The sequence below is a fragment of the Lepidothrix coronata genome, unplaced genomic scaffold (assembly GCF_001604755.1).
Source record: "Lepidothrix coronata isolate B3197 unplaced genomic scaffold, Lepidothrix_coronata-1.0 Scaffold144, whole genome shotgun sequence".
Taxonomy (NCBI): Eukaryota; Metazoa; Chordata; class Aves; order Passeriformes; family Pipridae; genus Lepidothrix; species Lepidothrix coronata.
The window spans coordinates 1145118-1163962 of record NW_016690324.1 but is presented as its reverse complement, the minus strand read 5'-3'; the positions used below and the strand labels follow the sequence as shown (position 1 = coordinate 1163962).

The window sequence follows — 18845 nt, the reverse complement described above, 5'->3', positions numbered from 1 at the left end:
AAATTTAGGCCTAAGATTTGATGCAATAAATAATAAAATGAAAGAGATCAATTCCAAAATCTTCATGCAACCATTTTATTGCTATTCAAAGTAATTAATCTGAGTTACAAATTTACAAAAGGTAAACAATAAATCACTCATTCTGTCCCACAAATGCCACAAGTAAGGTCATGGGAATGATAAACAAAGTTTTCTACATCTTCTAATAATGTAGCAAACAGATTTTTATTCAGGAAGCCTCTAAAACTTCCCCCAATTACACAGATAGCTGTCTGAAAGCATACGGTTTGTGTAAAGACTGCGTGTACCATATGCACGTATCACTTCACTTGCCACTGAAACAGTTGTGTCATGGGTGGAATGTGGCAACTCTACCCACACACAGTAATGTGATACAACAGATGAAGATAGTGGAAAGCCGTGAAACTGCATGGAGAAATTTAAGTAGATTGAGTCCATCTCTACTTCAATGGGAATTAGATCAGGCCCCAAATGAGAATTTATGCATGACAGCTGGATTAACATATATATTTCCTGAAAGACAGTACCTTTATAAACTGAAGAGTTCCATAGTGTCACACTGGAGCATTAGTTCATTTTTTATTAAGAGAGAAACCATAATTTTGTAATTCACGGTAATTTCCTCCAGGACATCGGTCTCCTTGGTTATCTCTTTTGAGTCCTGATCCTACTTAATTTGCAAGGGATGAGACTGCAGCAGGGACAGCTTAGTGTATATTTGAGTTATAGTCCTCATATATTCTGGTTCATGAGCAGGAAGCAGTGCAAGCGTGAGAGGCCCAATTAAATTAAAAGTTCAGCAGTCCTCCATTCCAGCGAACGGTCAGGCGACAAATGATTACGGTATTATTGCATTTTCTTACACAAGAAAAACTCCACACCCTCTTTTTTTTTTTTTTTCTTTCTTTTTTTTTTTTTTTAGACCATGCCCAGTCGGCGGTGCCCTGCCCACCTGATCCCTGATCCACGGTGGGAAATCCTGGCACTCTGGAAGGCTGGAGCTTCCTACCCATGGCAGGAAGCTCCATCAGACGTGCAGTGCCACGGCGGGGGGAAGCTTTACAGCGCGGGAGCACAGATGGGATCAGCTTGCCAGTAAATATGTTTCTGCTGCTAGGGAGAAGCATAGAAAGCAACAATGAATAAAGATGAAAAATAAGATGCTGACAGAAGAAGGGGAAAAAAAACCCGCCAAAATGGGTACAAAGGGAAGAGGGTATGGCAGAAAAGACCAAAAATCTGGATGGGTTTGCCTGAGCACTTGCTTTCCACTAATGAGAATTCTTCCATCTTACATCAATAACACCATTATTTGGCATTTAACCTCTAAGTTGTGACTCCATAACTGGGCATTCAGGTTTTCATAGCAATTTGCTCTATTCACTCACATACATAAAAGCTCTTGCTGTGAAAGGCAAAGCCTTGTGCTCCTTTTGCAGAGCTCTGAATGCAACCAGGAGCTCTGCCCACATAATGAATGCACACAGGCCATACCTTTAACTTTTTCTTTCATGTAATTAACTTAGTTTTTTATATAAAAAGATGGATACCTTCTTGGAGACAGGTGACCGAGAGTTGAGAGCTGATTCTAGAGACAAAAATCTGTAAGAATCAGCCTGAAAAATGAATCAATCTGAAAAATGGCAATGAGGTAAACAACATCATGGTTCATAAATCCAGCTTCTTAACAGCATTCAGATTTTAATATTTGATTAGGACAAGTAAGAATTAAGACATTCTCAGATCTGTTACTTCACTGCTACAGCAGAGCACAAATGCACACACTAGAATATATTAATGACTAAATGCTCCACAAACCTGGAAACTTGAGGTAGAGAACAAGATTCATTTTAAACTGCTACAATCCTGATAAAAAATCAAATATCTAAATAATTAGAAGAGTCATCTAAACATGGTATACAAGCATCTCAGGTGGTGGCAGTGTTAAATAGTAGCATCCATCCCTGGCAAAAAGGAGTTAGAAACTCTTCTCTCACTATGGAAGTCTTCCTACTAAAATGCAGTTATTTCTAGAAAGAAAGCTTTTGATCTTATTCAGTTTCTTTTTAAGCACTTAGTCTACTTTTGTCTAACAATGGATATTAAAGTAATTCTAAGGCTGCAAAGCCCTTACCTACAAATTGTGCCATTCCAGGATTAAAATTCCTGAATTCATCTCTGTTGTGGATATGCATAAGGGGAGTTTTCAATTACCTTTTTACATACAAGTCTTCTGGAAACCACTGAACTCCATTCCATGCAGAGGAAAGCAGGAATATTAATTGCCTCAATGCTTTCTGTATGGAGCTTTCACTGTAGTTTTAATGCTCAATAAACATCAAAGATTTATCTTTACTATCCAGCTGTGACAGAAGATGCTCTTACATTCACTCTGTAGATGGAGAACAGGCCATAAAACTTAAGGCTGAAATCATTAAAAATGCAATGATTTCAGAAGCACAATATGAGTGCTCCAAGTCCTCATTTTTCAGAGTACCTGTCATTTTAGGCATATCCCATGTTCAGAGCAGTTATCCCACTGATCTCAACTGCCATGGAAGCTATCCTGCAGTTTCCTGTCTCTCTACCTACATAGACTAAAAATGTAGACCATAATTAAGCTCTGCCCTCCTATTCGGGATCCCTCTCCTTCTTCTCCCAGTTACTCCCTTCTTTCCCTCTCATTATCTCCCTTACTTTACCATAACTCTGCTCAATTCATTTCCTGCCTCCAGTTACTTTGGTTTTGTCACATTTCTTGGGCACAGAAGGGGGGGAGCAGAGAGGACTGAGCCTTTCCTTGGCCACCTCTTTTGTGACCCCAGACACATGAGCTTCCATAAGCCATGACACCTCTGTGCCTGTTCTCTGGGGTGATGATGTATGAGCCATGCAGGATGAAGATATGTCTTTTACTACAAAGAACTTAGAAGTCAAACAAGCCTCTACTGTGCAACTGTACATAGATACTTTAAGATTATAACTTCACCAAATTTGGCAATTTAAACAAAGCAGAAAGCATCATAGCTCAGCCACAAAGATAACTCTCTACCACAAGTTTCACATCCCTCTGTCAGTGCACAGAGGCACCAGGACCTCGAACCAGCTGTAAGTGTTGGTGAGATGGACCAAGTGGCCCTCCCTGAGGCCTCCCAGACAGAACTTGAGCCTTGGATGTGTGCAACAGAGGAGATGGTGGGGATGCTAAAAGTCTTTAAACTACTCACATTACATACTTCTATCTCCAGCTGTAAGGTCAGAAACGTTGTAGGACATTCACCTTCATCATGTGGGACATGTGATTGTGTGCCACAAGTGAGATTTGGCCCAACTGAAGGCCTATTGCACAGCACAGAAAGGCTTTTCTTTTTAGGGTTAATGAATGAAAACTTATGCTCAGGGTACGGTAACCTTAACATTGTGTTCTAAAAAGTGACTAATTTCTGCTCTAACCTGGCTGTCTTTCACAGCAGTGCTGTCCCAAACTCGGGACTACGGCATTCCATGGGACGTGGCAGCTCCGGAGACGTATGGAAACTGTCATGGGCAGGTAAAAGATTAATGGGAAGGGCTCTCTTTTGATTGATGAATCTGTGACCTTGAGCAACAAGAGCACTTGCACCAAGTATATCTGCCATGCGAGGCAGACAAAATGAAAGAGGCTCATGTTACGCTCTCAGATCTCATTAAACACCCAGACCAGAAACACCGATACTGGCACTGGCCATCTGCTCTGCTGTTTGCCTGGTTACAGGTCTGATAACACTTTCAGGGAGCAAAAGTTAATCACATGTACAGATGAGCAGCAGCACTTCTGCACAGGAAATTCAGTAGAACATAACAGTTTCTAAAAAAAAACCCCACATACCTGTTTTTACTTCATTCTGTTGTTTCAAACCACATAAGCTGGCAGTTCAAAGAAGAATTGTTGACATAAAAGGCCATAACTTTAGGCTCTTCAAATATTGCTGGTTTTTTATAAACAACTTGTAGCGTTATCATAAAGTTCATTAACTTGAAACCTGCCAAACTGCTGTGACCTCCTGTTACTCTGAGTAACAGGCAATAATACAGAATTATTTTTAATTGCTTTTAAATTATTTCCCCTAATGCTCTTTTTTGCTTATCTCAGTTATCTGAGAATTACAGTATTTTCTGCCATTTGTTCTCCACTTGCAGCAATGAAGGCCCTTGCCAGTAGACCTTTCCACGTCTAATGTAATATTACCCCAGCATCCATCCCTGAGGAATGAAGTTTCCCTGCAAGCGTTTTTCGAGAGACTTATGATCAACTAAATTTTCTTTGCTGAGCAGCAATTCCTGGAAAATCCTGCAACGTATTCAAAGACTTTCCTACTGCTTTTGGAGAATTAGCTCTGGGCAAAACGATATAGTCTATTGAAGCCATATCTGACCCAGAAAGTATTAACTGAAGAATGTGCAGGACAGCTGCTTATCGGAAAGAAAAGACATGCAGTGCAGGAGAATGACATGTAGAGCTACTCGAGTTAGTTCTGAATGACTGTCAGCTCTCCAGAGCCAGCCAAGCCTGGGAAGCAGATAGGATATTCTGCCAGAGCCTGGGCACATCCGTAATGGAGCAGGCTCGGGTATCTCCAGCACAGGACTGCACCATGCGGCGAGGAGATAGTTTATCATCTGAGAGCATTTCAGATACATGATCTGATAAGGCTGAACAGAAATCTGAAGTATAGCAGGATTATTTCCAAAAAAGTGTCAAAGGGCTCAACGTTTCTGTGGAGGACGTTCTGTGAGCGGGTTTGGTCTGCAGCAGGCCAAAGTCATGTTTTTCAAAGCACTGCCCTCGCTGGTTTGTGGTGGTGTTTCTCAGAAACTCGACCAGGTACCGTTCTCCCTGGAATTATGTTAAAAGAGAATGCCTTGTTTGCACAACAGTGTAAGTGCCACTTATTTCCAGCTACATATCCAGTTATACCTAAGCAGAGGAGCCTTCAATTCTTACTCAGCTTTCCCAGACCAGAAACAGGGTTCTATATGTGGGACAATGCCTTTTTCTTTACTATTCCTTTGGATGAGGTGGTGTGTATCAATTGCTTATTTGCTGCTGCATCACCAATGCTTGAACATTCTAACTCTCTGAAAAACTGAGGAAATCCTTGATTTGGAAGTCATTATTTATGATTTATGCTAACACTACACCACGGATGGCACTTTGCCACCATTTCCCTTAGCATCTCTCATCATACTGTTAAGTCTTATTGCACAGGGACAGTAATAACAACATTTAACGAGAACATGCTTTATTTTTCTAAATATCTTTGTTTGCCTCCATTAATCTGTTCAAGGGAAAACATTACACAAGCCACAACCTGAGTTTCAGAAAGGTGCTGCTGGGCAGTTCTGGGGGACATTTCACGGTAAACATTGTTTCTGAAAATGTCACAGCAGAGGATCCGAGGCCCTGGCTTGCCAGCAAAGACACAAACGTAGAAAATATATTCCCTTTCCTAAAATGCATCCAGGCCCACTACCCGCACCGTGCCTGAGCTCATCCACTGCAAGGCTGAGCTCCCGATTTGGGCTTTTGCAGGAGAATTTTTAAAAGTTCTTTTCCAAACAAGCGGCTATTTCCATTCGCTCCTGCTCGGAACCCTTTCCCTGCCATACACCGCTTGCACCGGTTTCGTGACGTTACTTTCACCCACTTCCCTCCCCCTTTCCCCGGTTCCCGAGGCCGTACCCCAAAATCCCCCCCAAAACTCCTCCCTCCTCGTTCCCCCCCACCCCTCCCCGGCGCTGCTGCGCCCCCTCCCCGCGCTCCTCTCCGCGGCCGCGCAGTGCGGGCGGCCTGGGCAGGCGGGGCGGAGAGAGGGAGAGGAGGAGGAGGAGAGGGAGAGGAAGGAGGAGGAGGAGGAGGAGGAGGAGGGGGGCCGGCCCGCCCGCAGCCGCCGCCGCCGCCAGCGCCGCCATGATGCTTGTTTGCTTTCAATGAGTGTGAGGAGGAGGCGGGGGGGAGCCGCTCTCCCGTCCGGCCCGCGGCAGGAAACAAAGAGCCAGGCAGGCGGCGGAGCGAGGGCGGCGGGGGGACGGGGATGCTGCAGCCACAGGTAGGGGCGGCCCCGGCGCCCGGCCCGGAGGGGAGGGGGCTCAGCCCGGGGGGGCAGCACCGCGGGGGGGGGTGCGCTGTGCGTGTGTGTGTGTGTGTGTGAGTGTGTGTGAGGGGCGAGCGGCGGTACCGCGGCGAGGGGACCCCCCCCCTCGGAGTTCAGTGGGGGGGAGCCCCCCGGGTCGTTCGGGGGTGTCATGGGGGGGAGAGGCCCCCTCTGGGCGTGGGGGGGGCTCCGGACCGGGGGGAGCTGGGCCTGGGCAGCCGCGGCTGTGGGACCGCCCGGGGGAGGCTCCGCGCCCCGGGGGGGCGGCGGGGAACGGCGGCGTTGGAACGGGGGGCGGCGGGGAAGGGGCTGCGCACCCCCGGCCCGGGCCCGGCGAGCGCCCACCGGCGAGCGGGAGGGACGGAGCGAGGGAGGCAGGGAGGCAGCCGGGCCGGGCGGCGCCGCGCAGGAGCCCGGCTGTGTTTGCATCGGGGAGGCAATTAAGAGAAATTAGTATAATGGCATCTGCGAGCCTGAAGTTTTTCGGTGGTTTTTTGTTTTATTTTTTTTTTCTGAAGGGGAGTTGGTTTTTTTTTTTGGTGGGGATTTTTTTTGTGTGTTGTTTTGTTGTTGTTGTTATTATTGCCGTTGTTTTGGTATCGGGTTTTTTTTTTGTTGTTGTGGTGGTGGTTTTTTTTCCCCTCACCGTGCGATCGAGTTTAAAATAATTAAAACAAAAGGCAAGAGAGGGAAATGACATCAATCGGGGGTGGGGGGGGAGAGAACTGCCCGTCCACCCCTCCGCGCGCGCGGCGCCCCGCGCCGCTGCCTCCCCCGCCGGAGGGGAGGCCGCTCCGCCTGGCTGGGCGCGCACCGAGGGGCGGCAGCCAGCGCTGCCTGTCAGCGGCGGAGCGCCTCGCCTGCTCCGGAAGGAGCCGCGGCAGCCGCCGGTCCCTGCCGGCCCTCCCCTCCCCTCCCCGCCGGCAGCGGGAGCCGCGGCCGCGCTGGCGCCGGGGCCGCAGCGGCGCTCGCTCGTTCCGGCGGAGGGAGCGGCGGGGCGGGCGGGGGGGAGCCGTGACTGACAGCGGAGGCGGCCAATGAGGTAGCGCGGGGGCCGTGAGTGGCAGCGGCGGCGGCCAATGGGAGCGCGCGGGGGGCGGGCGCGCGAGGCCGCGGGACGGGCGCATGCAGGGGATAAACAGAGGGAATTGGGGCGGGGGGCGGCGGCGGGACCGGGATTTGGAGTGGAATATTTGGTAGTCGTCTTTCCATAAACGGGCTGGGTGCTAGTGGGGTCACTGCCTCGGTTCGGCTGCCCAGGGATGAACGCCTGGGCTGACTGCGGAACGGGAGCGGGCGACGGGGAGCTCCCGCACCCCCACGGCCTGTCGTGGCGTTCCCTTCCTCATCCAGAATTTTATGGAGAGCGATAAGCCTGGGATCAGACAAGGCTTTAGAAAAGGAGATATCTATGCACCTGTCTCTGTCTTGATATGGATGGTGAACACGTATTTTACCAGCAGTTTTTCCACGGACATTTAAAATTCACGTGAAACCTGCTAGGTTATAGTCCTGGGTTGGCCTCGATGATCTCAGAGGTCTTCTCCAACCTAACTAATTCAGTAATTCTTTCATACTTTACTTTTTCCAATATATATAAACAAACATTCAAAACAAATATAGTAAACTAAAGGTTTTGTTGGTTTTTGTAGGCAGGGTTTTTTGTTTGTTTATTTTGAATTTTTTTTTTAAATACAGCTCTCTGTATTTCCACAAATGCGTAGAAAATTGTATGGCTGAAAATATAACTTCACAGATGGGTATTTGCTTTGTAGCTAGAGTTGCAGATCATCTGTTTTTTCATTTGATTTCTGGGGCTTATTTTCTTAATCTAGATTTCACCACAGTGGGTAACTAATTCAAAATTCAAGGGATTAAGAAATACCTGTGGTATTTGTCTGGCTTAAATACAAAGATGTGCAAGTGTTGACTGGTAATTGTATTGTATCTCGCATTTTTTTTCATTCTAGAGCAGGTCTCGTAATTGGGAATTTATCAACATTTCCACTGGGGTAATTTTACAGGATTATCCGCCCTCTGTTCTTCCTGCTGGTTCATCTGGACTCTGTGGAGTTTGCTGCTAGCAATGGAGCCTTCTGTGGGGGTTTATTCATGCTATTACTGAAATGGAGCCCTTCGCGTTTGGATTAACTCTTTGTTCACTTTTCACCTGAGTCACTTGGATCAGCCCATGTGTGAAAAGGATACTACCATGCATCCCTTTTCTGTTTGCATTTTGAAGTTGAACTCTGAATACAGTCTCAGTGTGTTCAGGCTGTTTACTGTGCTTGAATTTTAGAGGAAGAACTGAAATATAAAGATAGATGTGACTGTAAAACTGCATGGGCAGGTAAATACTTCTCACGTTTTATATTATGAAGATTTGAAAACATGTGATGGCGGGTCACAAATTGAATGAGCAAGGTACCTTTCAAGTTAAAATCATTAAGATAGGGCTGTACTAGAGCTTGGGAAGACATTCTTTTAAGCAAGTGCAATGTACATGATGGAAACCACTATCTTTAAAATGGGGTCAAATGCTCCCAGGATTGAGCAAACTAAAAAACCTTTCCCAACACATGAACGAAAGCATCTGGTTTTTTATAAGCATGACAGTAAAATTAAAAAGGCCTTGTTAATATATCACCAAAAACCTAAGTATTTTTCTTGGTATATTTTACCATTATTGTTTGGCTCACCACCATGCCTAAGAGTCCAGGTGGTGAACCAGAATTCCTCCATCCAGTTGTGCAGCCCCTGTTGCAGAGGCCCCAATCTGGTTTGCTAACAGACTTTTGAGTTTTAATTTATTTTCTGGTTTTGTCCTGGCATTTTGGCTGTACATTGTGGATGTGCAGTCTGACCATTATATCCCTGTCCCAAATGGGGCTGCATTAAGCAAAGATTCTACACAGAATCTTTAGCAATGAGGATGCCTTTCAGTCTTTAGAATTGAAAGAATATACAAGAATTGACACTTATTTCCATAGGGGTTTTATTGCCAGGAGATATATATAGTATCAAAGGTTACAGTTGTGTATGATGAGCTTTAAAAAGCTACCAGTGACCTTAAAACACCACAAGAATATTCTCTACAGGCCCCACCACTGGATTTTAGCCTTAGTGGCACAAGACAGATCCCTGTCCTGTTGCATGCAATGTGTTTGGGTTTTTTTAGCCCATATATTTAGATTTTACACTCCTTTTGGTGCCAAAATACTGACATTATTGAATCCAGTCTAAATTTAGACTTCTTTGTGGTGTAATTTTGAAAGCTTTATGCATAAATTGCTCAAACTGAGTCACTGCAGGGTTTCATCTGTTTTGTTCCTTCTAAAGTGTTGGTGCTTCACACTTGGAAGTGTGATTATTGTACAGTACCCTGCAAGATTATTAGCATTGTATTAAGTGACATAATTTATGTTCCTACATTGAAATTGGGTTGTAGAAGTCCACTAAACAAGGGAATCTTGGCATAAGCCTGGGGACCTGCACTCACAATTTCTACACTGAGCTGTTTCTGCAGTTGAAGTCTTGAAGAGTTTACAAATGCTTAGACAGGTCCCTTAGAAAAAGCTGTTTAAATGCTTAACATGTAGTTTTAGTTACTAATTACACCTCCAAGATGGTGCTTATTTGGAAAGAAAAAGGTTGGCAACAACTCAATTTTTCCTTTTGTAAGGCTGCAACATGAATCCTTTTGTTAATGCCTCAGAGGCCTTTTTTCAAGTGGATAAATCAAGGAGGGCCTAGGAGCAGTAAATATATACAATTGATTATTTTAGAACTAAAGTACTTGCTGTTAGGATTCCAGTTTGTGCTATAATGGAGAAGATTGATTTGATTTAAATTTTTTTAGACTGAGAAGGCTGTTAGTTGTGTTGTGGAGGCTGCCAACTAGACATTATGATCACTGCCTGGATGTTTGGATGGCTCTCTTGTGTGTCTTAGTTCATTTTCCTGGTATGCAACCTTTTTTCTGCAAGTGAAGTGACTCCCTACCTGAAGACCTTCCTAAAGTTTCTGTGCCATTGTAGAATACCAGTATCTCCAAGGCCTCCTTTGAACTTCTCCCTTTCCTTAGCAAGGGTGCAGCACCTTGCCATGGTTAGGAGACCGTAAATATACCATAATCTGTTATCCTGTATGTTACAAATAACATGTGCAGCTTTATTGCTCGAGCTATTTTGAAGTATTTTGATGGGTAAGATGTGGATCCTGCATGTTTATCTGACTTATGTGGTGCTCCACAAAATTATCTCTCTGCACAGATCAGTTTGCAGAGTCAAGGATCAGAAAAAAACTCCAAGCACCGGCTGTGCTCCAGAGACAGATCTTTCATATGGTTTTTAGAACAAAACCCACATTGAACTGACACCTACAAAGACAGGAAGACTTGAAACTAAACTAAAACACCACCAGGTTTGAGCGTGCATCATCTGGTGTGTATCACCTGTCAGAGCAAGGAGATGGCATCGTAATGGCTAAATAATAAAAAGTATTAAGGTGTTTTGTGCCAAACTCTGACCATTAATACTCTTAAATATTCTTTTATACAAGTTTTAACAGTTTTCACCCAACAGAAGAGCTTTGCCTGATGAGCAAAGGTCATGTGGATTAAGAGCAGTTTCAGTGCTGCCTTAATCACAGTTCATCTGTAAAAAGTACTTTAAAGAGAGTTTTTAGGAACAAGTGTGAAGATGTGTGTGAAGAACAATTAAGATTAGGAAGGATTCCTGCTTTGATGAGGAGCATCATCTAATATCTACCTCAAGAACTGATCATGCAACAGTGGTCATGCTCTCTGTGCAGGGAGCAGTGGGCTAGATCACCCCATGGTTTCTTCTGGTGTAGTATGTCAGGGCTTTTCTCCAGTGGCAGAATTTGGAAAGCTGCTTCTTTGGTTGCTCTTTTAACTCCACATAATCTGTGTCAGTACCACCGTTGTCAGAATGATGCTGAAAACCACCCAGTGACGTGGCTGGAGTGGCGATACTTTGTTATTTAGAGAAAAAAACAAACCCACAACCTATAACCCCCACTTTCTTAGCTGGGTGTCTTTGCTGGTTTTCACCATTGTCTCACAAACAGCTGCATCAACAAAACAGGGAGAGGTGCAGAAGTGGAACATGGGGACAGGAAAGAAATCTTGCGTTGGCTTTGCTGCGCAAGAGCGTGGTTGTGGAACAACATTTTCAGGCTTGTTGGTTAAATTTGAAGTGAAAACAATCTATGAATAGTTTGGTTGCTTCTGTCAGGATGTGGCTAGATGGGTAGAGCATAAACTGTATGATGAGTTCTGTAACATCCTGAACTTCAGTTAGTTTAGCAACTCTTAACAAGCGATTAGATATCTAGAACTTGTATTTTAGGAAGGTGAAGATTTTTGGATTTAGATGCTGACATCTCTTGTCAAGCTCTAGTTCAGTTCTATAGCAGGAATGCTGAAAATGAGCTCATGTCCAAACTTCATTTAAAGTAGCTGAGTTACCTCTTACTCCTTAGTTCTATTGTAAGTCTAAGAAATAGTGTTTTGTGTGGTGACTTCATGTTTTCACCCATGAAACAACAGAAATGTGGTAAGCATTCTGCAGACATGAAGAAAAATGTGGTAAGGAACATGGTGGTGAATGTGCCAGTATCTAGAATAGCTTACTGAGGAGGACCAGATAAGAAATTTTGCATTAAGTACTCTAAACAAGAATCAGTGTTCCTTGTATCAAGAAGAATCATAACTAAATTGTCAAAGGTGATTGTCTGGACACACCCAGTGCAGGGTGAGTTGGTATTATGTGAACATATTGGAGTGTAAGACCATTCTCAGCTTTCTGAAGACGTGTAGGTAAAGCTTTTAAGCTCTGATCTTATTGCCTACATTTTTAAGCTAAATGTTTTACAACAGAACTCTTCCTTTTATAGCTGATCTGTTAGGTTCCATCTTACTCGTACAGCATGCAATTATGTAATGCAAGTAAATTCTTAAAGTAATTAGTGAACCTGACATCTCTTAATGTATTGGCATTTCAGAATACACTAAAATAGAATGTGCAAGAAGCTGAATGCTGTGTAGTACTCATTAGTTAGCCAACATGTTTATAGGAGCACCAGTTAAGGTCAGCCTTTGCTTTGCAATTTGGTTTTGTGTTAGTGTTTGTTTTGTATACAGCGGCCTTTTACTATAGGCATAATTACATACAATTGCTGATAATTAAGAACTGTTCGAATCATCTGGACCATGTCTCTGCTACACTGAAAACACTTGGACATCAGATTTCAAATAATTAGATGCTGTGCGTGGTATGGGGTGGGAATTTGAGGTTTTTGCCATGATTCTGATAAAACAGATCTGTCTTGTAGGTCTGTCTAGAGGATGGAGCAGTCAAGGGCCTCTGTGCTAAATTGTGCCATTTGTATTCTGACCATTGTAGAGTTCTCTTTGGAACCCAAATTGGTGTTTATGGCAACTGAACATGGAAGTGACAGTTGGTTCTTTGCACTGGTTTTTCACACCATTCAAGGTTTAGAGGATTCCATGTACAGCAGTAAAATACTGGGCTACCCGCTGCTCATCTGTAGGAAATTGGGATAGGTAGGGGTTGGGTAGGAGAAGTAAAAGTTTGGAAAATGACATCCTCCCTAGCCCTGCCACACACCTTGAAACCAGCCAGTTTGCATTTCCATGGACAAGCAGTTATGAGGGACAAAGTAACCTTAATTAAATTTGAAATACCTGCAGGTCAAAATTTAACACATTCTGACTGAGTTTTGGACTTAACCAAATTTAAAGGCTGTTCTAGTCCCTGCTCTCTAGTCTAATCGAGTCTGCCTGATTTGAAGACAGCAAATAAATCCTTAGATGTTTATGGCCAGATTGATCTGAACCAGGAAGGTTTGCTTAAGTTTCAGGAGCATTGCCTCATGTTAGTCAGCTTTGGCTAGATTAAGGATTCTTGCAGAACTTTTACAGCTTTACAGATTTTTGAAAGAACATTAGAGCATTTGTTAACTTCTGAATTTTCTCTAGGAGAACTTATATATGCAAATTCAAATAACTTTTCTGATTAGTAATATTCCAGACATACTCACATGAACTAATGGGTATTGACCTAATCAGTATCTTGTATTTCTTATTACATAGTTGTCATGCATGTTCACATCCCACTGAATTATATTAAGTCTGAAAAAGAGGAAGGGTAACTTGTGGGTTCGTATTGGCAGTCACATAAAATTATAGTTTTAGAAGTCCTCAAAATATGACAGAGAAGCATTATGTCCCTGATGAAGCCATTAAATCTTAATATGGTAACAGCCACTAAAATGTGATCTTAGCAAGTGAAAAAGCACTTGGAATGAATCAATTGACTTAGTGTTGACTCAACAGCTTTTTTTTTTTAGTATTTTTAATTTAGATTATTCCAACATTAAGCTATAAATTGGGTTAAAGGGATCTTGACACTTTCCCACATGTTATAGTTGAGTCTCTTGGGGGTGGGGAGTGTTTCAGGAGTCCTTGTGCTGCTCCAGTTCTTCCTGTGCCCACAGCTGGTACGTGCCATCCCTCCCCACACCGGGTAAAAGGAAATGTTTAATTCACAGCGTGTGTTCTAAAAAATTCAGGTGTTACCCTTTAGCTGATTTCCCACTCGGATTTTTCTTGGCCTTGTTTTTTTCAATACTAAATGCTTACTGTAAAAAAAACCTTGAACAGCCTTTTTCAAGTAAAATGCCAAGAGTGTTTGCAATAGTCCACAAATAATAGGTGTTTGCACAACAGACTTGATATTTACCTAGAAGTAGCATAATAGTAGGAAAAAAATAAATCTGTGGTTTCTTGCAACACTGATGTTTTCTTTGTATATATTTCAATAGAACAATGTGGTTCATGCCTATGAAGTTAAATGTAAGGTTGTATTTCAATGGATAGGCAAGTCCTCAAGTTTCTGTTTATTCAGCCTCAAAATATTTGTGATTTTAGTGTGCTGTAGTGTGGCTTCCTCTATTGTGAGGCAGATTTAATAATTCCAGGGTTTTTTTTTCTTTTGGGTGATGGCCCACACCTGCTTTTCTGAACTTTGGTTTATCTACTTGTACAGTGGTGTATTGTAGCAAAAGATATATTTTTATTTATTGTATATATATGTTATAATACATTGTAACAAAGTATATATTGTATAAAATACATGTAGTATAAATATATATTGTATACTACATTGTAGCACAATACATATTATGTAACAAGCTATATTTCATAGCAGGATGCAAGTATTCTTCCATATTATGGTGTATACCTGCTAATAGCTGGGAAATCCAAAACTGTAGGTGTACGTTTAGATTTATTTTTAAAGAAGCAAAGTTTCAGTTTACTGTGTTCTAAATAAGATATTGATAGAAATAAAATGACATGAAATTTAGAAGGCTTTGTAGGAACAGTGTCAGGCATATAGAAAAAATATTTAATTCTCTAGTTCAAGTTTTATGTCTTAGGTGGGTGGGGTGGTCCCAAATAATTTTAAATAAGAATTTAGCTGAAGTACCTTAAATTTACTTCATGTGACACTTGAGGTCTAGCTGGGATGTGTTGGGTGCTTTCTTCCTTTCCTCATCCTGATATCTTGCCTATGAATAGTTTTTCCATCATTTTTCAGTATTGACATCACTCTCTAGTTTGTTGCCCAGGCATGGTACAGGCTGAGGATAAATAATACAGTCATTGACTCAACTCATCAAGTCAAGTGTGTAAACTGTGCAGGGACTGACTTTTGTCATAAGCCTGTTCAAGTTGCTTTTTTGTGAGGAGGTGACAGATGTTGCATCTTGTCATCCTGGCCAGGGACACGGTTGTTGCTTCATTTGCTTGTACATCAGGCTGAAATGTAAGTAAGTTCCCACAGAAATTCATAACTTGCTGAGTAAAATGCCACCAGTGACAGGAAGGTGAAAGAAGTGAGGTTGATTCATTTTGGAAACACTGTTTGAAAAATGGGTGGTGGGTCTTTGAGTGGCAATGGGGAAACCTGAAGTTTTATAGTAAAAATTGAAACACAGCACTATGATGACACTTAAACATTTTTTTTCCAAAGCACAGTAGTTATTTTTGAGATGTACTTCTGTTCTCTTTGGAGAGGGTCACTGTTCGGAGTTGAAAGAATTTCTGTTAATTCTAATAAAGCTCAACAGTAGAAATTAACCCTTTAAATACAGGTTAATGCACCTGATTAACCTATGCATTGCTAGAAATGCTATAACTTTCAGTTATCTAAAAAGAAGTGTACTTTGCCTTCAGTTGGGATTTCAGACTTTGTTCAGTGTTACTGTTTAACTGATGGATGGGTGAGGGGAGCTGGAAGCCAGATTGTGCTTCCTGCTCTGGGAGAAGAAATTTTGTGTCCCTTATGGTGGTGTCCCGATTTCAGTCCTTTAAACAGCTGCAAATGCACACATACATTTCTGCTATACAGGAATAATACAGGAAGCTAGGCTCCCTCAAATATTTTTTTTTTATCTTCCCCACTTAACCAGTTTAATTCTCTTCACCAGCTCCTTTTGTTATCAGACAAAAGTCAGTGTTGATGCAAGAGTGAAGTGGAAATACGGGGTCCTGGGGAGGAGGAACTGCAGCAGGACCAGCTTAGTTCTGCTTCGTGTGTTGTAAAACCACAGTGCAAGTGGTTGGGGGAGTGGGTGTGTGGAGGATCCTAAATTAACTTGGAATTCAAGACATAGCAGTCAATTTAAGAAACTATATTTGTGGAGGAAGTCGTTGAAACCCGTTTTCAAACGAAACTTTGGATTGCATGGAAGAGAGCTTCCAGGTTAAAGGCACAAGGTTACAAATGAATGGTCTGGGATGAGCTTCAAGTGTGAGGGTTTGGAGAGGGAAAGGGAAAAAGAAAGTCCCTCATATGGACTGTTGTTTTCTTTGAGCAACTGAATACGTTGCTTTCTATCCTGCTACTTTTCAGCAGTTCAAAAATAATTTATTTGACAAGTAATACTGCACTGCATCAGTAAATGGAAAACATACTTCAATTATTTTGTTACTTCAATTATCTTGTTACTTCTCACTTTGTTAGATCTAAATTTGTATAGTTTATTCACTGTTTTCAATTAAAATAGCAAAAAATTTGAGTAATTCTGCACTTGATCAAGTGTGGTATACATTGTTTACTTTCCCCTTCTGGCTATCTCCTGATCTGCATTCAGTTTGTCAGTAATAAGTAATATCAAGTAAAGGGGAGGGAGGGGAAGTCAAAAGAAGTCACCATCATGTGTTAGGAAGTTTCAGAAGCAGAGTTGTAATGCTTCAGCTCATGATCTTGAGGTACTTCTACAGATATTCCCATATGTGTAAATGGGTTTTATAGATGCTACGGAGTAAGTATTGAAATAGTTATTTCAGAGTTGATTAGATCAGTCGAAGTTGTATCTGAACACTGTGCTGCTCTCATTAGCTCATTGTTTTCTACACAGTTTTAGAATTTTGGTTTTCTTTTCCTAATTTTAATTTTGATATGGTAGGAGATGATGTTTTAGGAGAGTTTTTGGGGCAAACTTGATATCTACATTTATAATAAAGCTAATACTATAAAGGGTAGATGGTACTTGGCCTGCAGGAGTTTTCTGATACACTTAGTTTTGAAATAGAGCTGATTTATCTGTGGTGTTGTAGAAGGCATTTCAGGAAATGAAGGCAAGCTGTATTATTTTCTGTTGATGCTTAAAAAAACCAAACAAAACCTTACTGTTTACTCTCAAAATAACTGCTCAACTACCTATTTTGATTAAATCTTCCTCCCCACCATCTTACAATTTCAAAAAAGTGGCAGAAGAGCAGGACAGGAAAAACATCATTGTCTTTCTTGCCCTGTCACTCAGGGCAGACTCATTTCTCCATTTCAAAGGCATTATTTATTGGTAGTTTTCCTAGTCATCTGGATCAGAAACTGCCTCACAGTCGACCTTCCACTTCGCACATGCCCATAGCCACGGACACCATTTCAAAAGTCCTGCCAGTCAATGATCTGAACTCCTTCCATTGTTCTCCAGCAGAGTAGCTCAGTCAGCTTGGCCTCCAGGAACTCGTTTTCTGGGCCTCCTGACACAGTGTCCTTCGTGGCCCTGGTGCTGTGGCTGTGAGGGCACCTCGGGAGCACAGCACACCCACGCACGTGGTGTGGGTGATCACACCATTCCCTGTCCAGGACAATTCCAAAGCCAGCACCTGGCCTGGCTGTGCATCCCTGGCTGCTGCCATCACTGTGATCTGGAGAGACAGGCAGCCGTCGGTGCAGGTGCAGCTCGACCTGTGAACATTTGGCTTTGTGTCTAGTGGTCTGTTCCAAAGTGAAGCCAGAGCCAGTGTTCCATCATCCACCTGCTGCTGTAGCCAGCTCTGTCAGCTCTTCTTCCAACAAGTTGCCCCCCCTTGACTTTATAACCTTCAGTTTTTTCCTTCTCTTTCTGATCCTCGTGACCCTTGCCCTTTACCCTTCCCTGAAGGGTCTTTCTGCCCCTGCTCTCCCTCACCCTGTCCTAAAGCCTTTCTCTCAGCACCCCCTGTGCAAATAAGGGCTTAAAACTGTGTCTGCACTGAAGGCTCAAGATCTAATTCCCTGTATCAGACCCTGTGCACTGTTGACTTCATTTAGCTCAGTTTCTTTGGGATAAGGGGTGTTAAATCTGTGTGGAGACTGATCCAGGCTGAGAGTGGGCAGCCACACTCCTCTTCAGCTCTCAAGCTCTTCTGTTTTTACAAGTATTGAAATAACAATTTTAATAACCTGGTACAAGATAGTAAACAATTTTATTTTCATTCAAACTCACTTAAATGTCCTCGTCAACAAATTCATGTAGTTTGGGGCGTGTTTTGAGAATCCATGTCATATTTTTATTTATGAAGATTGTCTCCTTTATGAACTGATTTTCTGCATGTGATAACAGCCTAACATTAGTGGTGCTTCCACTGTCTGTGTTTGTGCAACTGAAAATCACAGGTGGTATAAGCTCTTTTGAAAATGATCATCATGATCCTTTAAAAGCTGCAGATATCAATGACTCTGAGGATGTTCAATGCTATTTTATGGGTCTTACTAAAAATTGCTTTAGTCTGACAAAACTGTATCACTTAATCTGATGTTTACCTCAGCTTTAATGTTTAACTGTAGCAGCTCAGCAGGTGCTAAATTTGGATTTGGGAAAGGGAGAAGGGAAAAGAGACTGATTTTCTTGAACTACTCCATGCTGTGAAGGTTTGAAATGCAATTCAAGGTATTGTGCTGATGTTCTATGATGTCCTGTGAAATACAACCCAAATTTAGCCTTGCTGTCAGTTCCTGAGAAGTTTTGAGCTCTGGATAATGGATAAAGATATGCTAATGCCTGGTGTGACAGTATCCTTGGTGTGGCTGATGTCAGTGATGCTCTTGGTCAGCAGTAATTCCTTCAGCCAGGAGGCTCTCAAGCTTTTGCTGCTTTTTTGGCACCTGGTAATCCTAAACAGCAGGGAATCATTCACTGAGAAATGCAGCAGTGAGACAGGAAAAACCATCAAGAGCAGGAACTTTCATGAGGGAGGGTAGTGTCATGGATGGACTGGGAGTGCAGGGTCACCAGGATCCAGTGTCAAAACCTCAAATTCCTAAATCTCTAATTGTTTTAGTGCACATTAACAAAACCCACTGGAAAAGTATG

The 18845-nt window shown here is 42.6% G+C and overlaps 1 protein-coding gene and 2 long non-coding RNA genes across 5 annotated transcripts in view; 2 read left to right on the top strand and 1 right to left on the bottom strand.

The window, feature by feature from the left end:
• Window positions 1-2255: 2255 nt before the first annotated feature.
• Window positions 2256-2837, bottom strand: LOC108503681. The gene is made up of 3 exons (XR_001876895.1): window positions 2724-2837; window positions 2519-2618; window positions 2256-2413 (listed from the first exon to the last, which is right to left on the bottom strand). It is a non-coding gene; the product is annotated as an uncharacterized LOC108503681 (long non-coding RNA).
• Window positions 2838-3039: 202 nt separating this feature from the next.
• On the top strand, window positions 3040-4555 carry LOC108503682. Its single transcript, XR_001876896.1, has 3 exons — window positions 3040-3129; window positions 3492-3571; window positions 4201-4555. It is a non-coding gene; the product is annotated as an uncharacterized LOC108503682 (long non-coding RNA).
• A 1390-nt stretch (window positions 4556-5945) lies between these two features.
• The window catches only part of CNOT6 (CCR4-NOT transcription complex subunit 6), a 33515-nt gene continuing 20615 nt past the window's right edge, over window positions 5946-18845 (top strand). Inside the window, exon 1 of one of the 3 annotated variants that reach the window (XM_017827948.1) lies at window positions 5946-6110. The gene's annotated coding sequence lies outside the window, so the exon portion shown is untranslated. Of the gene's footprint in view, window positions 6111-8127; window positions 8506-18845 lie in introns of those variants that run through there. The other 2 variants (XM_017827946.1, XM_017827947.1) reach the window with 2 other exon arrangements.